Raw genomic sequence first — 7,573 nt, 5'->3', positions numbered from 1 at the left:
ATTGGAATCAAGGAGCAATGAAAGTCATGTATTGGCTTTCTATTAGTATACAGGATACTATGATTGGGCATATACAAGATGCCAAGTTACCTAAGCAGGCATGGGACACCTTGGTGAAACTATATGAAACCAACACCAAGGCATAAAAGATTCACTTGAAGAATGAGCTTCATACTATGGAGAAGAAAAATATGTCTGTGAATGATTATGCCTTGAAGATCAAGGGCATTCTGGAATCCCTTGCATCAATTGGTGTTTCTGTTGATGATGATGATAAGGTGGAAGTGTGTCTACGTGGTCTCGAGACACAATACAAGGTGTTCAAGATGTTTTCAGACTCGGGAGAACATTCCTAACTTCACATATTTGGAGTCAATGTTGATCATTGAAAAGAAGAATTTGGGTGAAGATCAACAATCTTCACAAAACAAAAACAATTCAAACCAGCAGTCCTACACAAGTTCAGGTAGAGGAAGAGGTAGAGGTCATGAATGTGGCTAAGGTGGTGTGGCTAAACAGGTAATCAGAATTATGGTTAGCAGCAGTAACTGTTCCAAGGTTCTCAACAACAACACACACATGGAAGAGGCTAGTTTAGAGGAAGGGGGAGTCAACGAGGTCGTGGTAACTGGCAAAGGTAGCGTAATGATACACGAGGGTGTTTTTATTGTGGTAAGCCTGGACATGTGCAGGCATATCATTGCTATAAGAAGCAAAGTGACATGAGAAATGGAAAAGTATAGTAAAATAACTATGCATCCTCTAGTAGAAATAATGAGGATAATGAGAGGTTGTTTGTTATGCAACATGTGGTTAATGATGTGTCTAGAAATGATGTAGCAGCATGTAAGAATACTGTACGGTATGTTGATTCAGGTGCTTCGAACCCCATGACAAGTCATGGTGAGTAGTTCAAGGAAATGAAGAGTCTTGAAAGACCAGGTTTTGTTGAAACAGGGGATGAAATTGCTCATCAAATTGCCCATGTTGAAGATGTGCCATTGTCTATGCAGGATGGTAAGGTGAAGTACCTTGTAGATGTACGTCATGTTCTGAACATTACAAAGAATCTGGTTTCTATTGGCCAGATGATTGAGCAAGGTGTGCAGGTCTGGTTCAACACTAATGGATGATATGTAGAAGATTTTAAAGATAAGTGCACGTTGGTTTCAAAAGGCAACAGAGTGGGCAAAATGTTTACATTGAATGTAAATATACCTGAAGTGAGTGCTGCAATGTTTGCAAATGGTTCAAGATTTGTTGCAGATACAGACATTTGGCATAAGAGAATTGGGCATGTAAATGTGAAAATAATCAAGTCTATGGAGACTAAAGAAATTGTTATAGGGCTGCTTAAGCTTAAAGTTGAAGGTATGCAGAAAGTTTGTGAAGCATGTAAATTTGGAAGGAAAAGAAATGTCTTTTCACATGACAAAAATGTGAGCAAGAATGTATTAGATTTTGTGCATTCAGATGTATGGGGTCCTACGAAGACTATGTCTATGGGTGGCTGCAAGTACTAACATTCATTGACCACACAAGGAAAGTATGGGTGTACTTAATGAAGGAGAAGAGTGAAGTGTTCACGTATTTTCAAAATTTTAGAGTGATGACTGAAAAACAGACAGGAAAGTGTGTGAAGTGCCTAAGATCAAATGTAGGGGGAGAATTCTTCTCCAATGAGTTCTCTGAATTCTTACGAAAGAATGGCATTCAGAGACAATTTACATGTAGATACACTCCGCATAGCAAAATGGAGTTGCTGAGCGAAAAAATAGGCACATTGCAGAGATAGCACGAGCATTGATGGCAGAGAAGAATATGCCATATAGCTATTTGGTTGAGGCTATGTCTACAGCAGTTTATATCATGAACAGGACTCCTACTACAGCCATACATGATGTAAGGCTAGAGGAGAGGTTTACTGGCAAGAAACTTGATTTGTCTCACTTGAAAGTATTTGGATGTATTGCATATGTGCATGTGCCAGATGAGTTGCGTACAAAGCTGGATCCAAAGGTAGAAAAATGTGTGTTTATTGGGTATTCCCTTGAGCAAAAGGGATATAGATGTTATAATCCTGCTACACGTGAATTGAGAGTAAGCAAGCATGTTGTATTTGATGTGATGAGTAGCTATTATCCTATTGAAAAAGATGCTATTGGGGATGATGTACGTGGAAATGTGGTTTCACAGAGTGCAAGTCAACAATCACAGTCATTGAGTGAACTAGGAGAGTCCTCATCTAGTGGTTCTATTGATAGACCATGGAGTGATACTTTTTGACACCAACAAACATTGTTGGCTTCCTGTTCTCCTTCTTCAATAAGCTCTCCTTCTTCACCAGGCTCTCTATCTTTAGCAGGCTCCCTATGCTAGCTTACCCTTCCAAGCTAAGGTTTTTCTCAACAAAATAGTAGGTAACCAAACTTCTCTTTATCTCTCGTTTTTTTCTCAAGTCTTTAGCAGACAAGTAGCCCCCAAATGCCATAAGCATGCTTCAAGACACCATTGACATGTCCTTTTTGCTTTAGATGGTTATTATAAGATTTAAGGTTTTGTTTGAAGTAAGTAGCTTCAATTTTTGTAAGAAGATTAGTTTTGGTAAGAAGATCATGGTGCAGTTGAGTGATGTATAACATTGTTTAAGAGATAATATTTCCCCTTCATATACCTTTATGTCAATAAATTAATTTCCTTCACTAGATGTATCCAAATCTTGATCCATTGAGACAATTTTGTCACTTATGAACCGACTATGTTTATAATAGTATGACATTTAAAAAGTTTGACCCAATCATATACTACACTAGAAATGTTTTTGGCACAACTTCACAATGCGTCTTATTGGAAATTTTCCTATCCCAACCATAATCAAGAACATCAAGGCCTTTTCTTCATCATTAACTCTATATGTGAGCATTGTCTTGTTAACCTTTATTGGGTACTTTGTTAAAAAAGTCTACAAACATTAAAATAGACATGCATATGTTCACTTTAGTAATTCTTGTTATAATACTTGGCTGTAATGAACATTGAACTTTTTGCGAAGAGTTTGACTCTATAGGATTCACTAATATTCCATGATGGTAATTATTGTTGTCTTTCTAGAATACGATATGTGTGTTGTAGTATCCATTAGCTTATAGTAATGGTCATAAAATAAAATACCAGATTGTGCCAATTGTGTTGCAGATCTACCTCTACATTGCATTTCTCCTATTGTCCCATGCAAAACATCAAATAACCCCAATATGCATTGTATAGGCTGCCATTCTTCACTCATAAGATGATGGATAAACATATGAGTCAGTAGAAACAAAAATAAACTTGTAGTTTGATAATTTTCAAGATTAAAACAGTAAAGATAACATGTTTCTCTATCATTTTTTAGGCACTTATAATTTGGCCTATGTTATGGAAGATAGTCTGGATGGTCATGAATAATAAGCTCTTTGTGCATATAAATATGCTGGATCACTATTTCCTTACCATTATTCTTTACATCAACAAACCTGAAGTCAAGTTCACTCTGCTTTTTCATGCTACTAAGAACACATTATTAGATCTTGCTCTCCTTCTCCTATTTGCTTGCATAAGTGTCCAATTTCCTTTTGACACAACAAGTTTCTCCCATTGACTCATTTAAACTACTATTGAACAAATAGAAGAAACAAGTTTCCGGTGTTTAGAAGTTACCTCTTTACATATTGTTTGATACTCCATGTTTTGTTCTAAACGATGTTTTACACATGCACGCTGTCGTGACGTGTGCGGTATAGCTAGGAAAGTACGAGACTTCTAGCTGTGAGAGTAGGTACCAAATCTAACAATGGAAACTCACACACAAAATTTCCCAAGGAATATTGAACATCACCATTTTTAATGACATATACATGTGTCAATTCACCTCAATACATCCTTGAATTCATCCTGATGATTGCACAAAATTGCATACCAAGTACTTGTTCCTTTACTCACTGACTCCTTTCTCCAAATCCTTTGAACCATTCACATGTAGGCATAACAAAACCTTCAACTTCTTCCAATATACATGTGACCATCTACATTCTTTACATCCAGTGCCATCAAAACCATCATTTCAAGATGCTCTTTATCACCTGAAAACCTGCCTTAATATTCTAACATCTCACAAGCAAAATAACATAGCATATGTACCACATAGTCATGTAATTTTTGAAAGTTCCGTGTCTTGCATTCAAAAACCCAGCTAAATAGAATTTGAAATCCAAACTTCAAAGTTCTCCAAAGTAATAAAAAAAAGCTTATACAAGACCTTATTCCGAAAGCCTTATGAAGGAAACCTTAGGATTTTGAATTTGTAAGTGTAAAAAAAATTCGCTTATCTTTTTAAAAGAGAAAGAAACGAATCTCTGATTTTCGCTTCTTTTCTTTTATTCGCCACCTTGCTGTAGGGCCAGATTCAGGGTTTTGCATGTAGCATGAAGTTTTTTTGAAAATCGTATCCTCTTATTACTCTTCATTTTCTCTTCATTTTGAAATCCAGGACATCATGAACAGTCGCCGTCTTCTAGAAATAAAAAGCACTGGTCTTTTTTCTCTCTGGTTATGATTTCTGCACACACTGGTTTTTTTTCTCCCCACGCTCTGGTTATTTCCCCTCTTTCCCGCGGGGAAATCACGCCTACACCACCTTTTGCAGCTTATAACCCGGTATTTTCCATTTCAAAAAAGCTGCGCTCACATCTATTTCGCGCATTATCTAGAAATTTCCAATAAAAAGAAAATCATTTCTTTTCATTCCACGTATGCTGCCACCTCTAGTGTAATGCACCTAACCTTGGCATTAAGGCAAGGTTCCCAATGTAAAGTAGATCATCCACAATTTTTATTCCCCGCATTCAATAAAGACTTCAGCACTCTAATGCCCATTGAATCTCCATTACTCTTGATGCCTCCATAGTTTATAATGTCATCACATCGGCCATGTGATTTATAGAATTTCCCAATTGTTTACGCAAATATTTTTCCATGTCTTCATAAATGCATTCCTTTGTACATTGGCATGCCCTCATGTTTGCATTCCATAAGAGGTGTTCACTGATTTGACCCAATCGATACCATTTAAAAGCTACCACACATTATGCACATGGGAAGCCATTAACATCATTAACTTATCCCTTTGGCGTGCCACTCATACCATCATATATAACTGGATGTTTCTAACTTACCCATGGGCTCTGAATAACAGCAGAACCATCACCCTCCACACTCATATACAAAAACTCCTAGATCTGGCTCAGCCTCAGCTTGTCTTATTGAACCTCATTTACAATATGAACATATGTACATGGCATCATATAATGACTCGTCATGGCACTTAACCCCATGCATCTGGATGTGTATTTGATGGCCTCACATGCACGGTTTCACACCATAAACGTGCCATGGCACGACAACGCTGATATTGTTTGTCAACATTTTTTATGAATAGAGAAGCAATAGATGATAGAGAGTAGAAACAATGGAGCAATACCTATCAAAGAGTTGGAAAAAACGATGGAAAACAAAAGAACTCAACAATAATAAGTGAGAAAAGTTGTCTAGGAGGGAAGTTTTTTTGCTCCTCTTTGATTTCCTCCCAAGTGCATTGACTCTTTTGACAACCTAAAAATCTGGTTGAAAACAAAAAATACATCTACATTGAATGCATGATGTTAACATTTAGAATAAAGAATAGTTTTAATCTTTCATTTTTATAAATTAGATTTTTTTTAATGTTACGTTAGCCTTTCTCTCATTGGAGGAGATGGATTTTTTATCCTAGCCAATAGTGTTAAGAAATGTGGTGCCATTGAGCACAAGGAAGAGGTAGGGAGTGAGAATGAGTAGCCAAGCCAAAGCAAAGTCTAGCATGAAGCAACATGAGCAAAGGGAATTATCCCGATAGCCACATATTCTATGAAGATAATGATCATAAAAAGTATTTGTGGCTTGAAAAATAAACCCTTCAGGATTGAAGATAGGGTTACAAAGTATTGATGTAAATGTACCTCTTCTAAAGGTTGTTCACATAGGAGATAGCATTAATGTTCATTTGGGACTAAATGGAGATTTCAAGCTACAAAGGTCTATGGCATATGCATGCCCTCCAGCATGGACATCACTAAGACCGACATTTACAATACATTGGAGAAAATTTTTACCAACACCAAAAATATGTGACCATGAGTCAAAAGTGTTTGTAAAATGTGGCCAAATGAGCATGCTAGTGTGTGTGAAAAAGAAGTTTACAACCCTTATAAAAATGCCGCAAAACAAATGAGTATGCGAGCATATGTAAGCGAAGCATATGCGAGAAGCATAAGTGGCAACAAACATGAGTGACAAGCATTTAAAGAGCCAAGAGTCAAGCCAAAGAGAGAAAACCAAGAGACCATAAGCATTCCACAATGCGAAGAGACTACCACAACATTGACAGTAGTATTTAGCAACAAAGAATCTACGAACAACTACCTTAACAAAAATCATATGTTGTAAAAGCCGCCAAATGAGTAGGCAAATTGCTATGCAAATGTAAAACACTTGACCAGCACCAAAGAGTAGCCAAAGTAGCACCCTAAGGGAGTGAAAATGAACCCGACCATCTCTAAAAGTAGCCTCTGAGCTAGAGATTAACTAAGACAAAGAGCCTCTGAGTTACCCAGCCAAGATAGAAATTAGGAGGGGTGAAAATATGTTGTAAAAATTGCATCTCACCACCTCGCAGTAGCTTAAGAAAATGGCACCAAGGGGGGGGTGTTGAGAAGTGTGGTAATTATCCCACATTGATGTACAAGCCCAAGGGTGCAACTCCTCATATAGAAGGGGGGAATTTCAAGCAATGAATCATATCAGTTGCACTTATCTCAAGTTTGTTTATATATCTAAGCTAATTCATCGTGGTGTCTAATTATACTTGAGTACATCTTAACTAGCACACACTCATGATAAGTCTTGTTAATTTTTATCCACCTTAGATTAGTGTGGTCACTAGTGTAAGATTAGTTTTTCTAATTAGGGAGATGTATTTTCATTAGGAGATATTGATCCATGATTCTTTACAAATAGGCCCCAAAATGAGATTCTATTTTTCCTAATGCAATGTTAACATTAAGATGCACTATCATTATGTCACGGAGGGAGAGGATCATTACAAGAGAGATTAGTATGGCTTATGTCTCTACACACGACATCGTGGTAGATATGTTCATAAAGGCTCTCTCACAAGAGAAGTTTGAGTCTTTTTGCAATGCTTTGGGCTTATTGCCATTTGGGGATTGATTGCTATACATGTCCACGTCATCACTTTAGGGGGGATTTGCCATTTCTATGGTAGGGATGTGTGGACTTAGTGTGATAATTGGCCAGGCTACTTTTTCCCTCAAGCATATGTACACACTGTTATAGAATGTGTAAGTTGACACTTTTCTCGTACTTCACTCTTTCTCATTGTGCTTATCTCTATCTCTTCTTGCTTATTGTTGTTACAGGTATGTTCATACACTTTATCTCCACTCCAATAATATGTATAATATAAACTAACCAAAAA

The sequence above is a fragment of the Cibotium barometz genome, chromosome 12 (assembly GCF_041138505.1).
Source record: "Cibotium barometz isolate CiBa-2024 chromosome 12, ASM4113850v1, whole genome shotgun sequence".
In the NCBI taxonomy this organism is placed as follows: Eukaryota; Viridiplantae; Streptophyta; class Polypodiopsida; order Cyatheales; family Cibotiaceae; genus Cibotium; species Cibotium barometz.
This window is presented reverse-complemented; position numbering follows the sequence as displayed.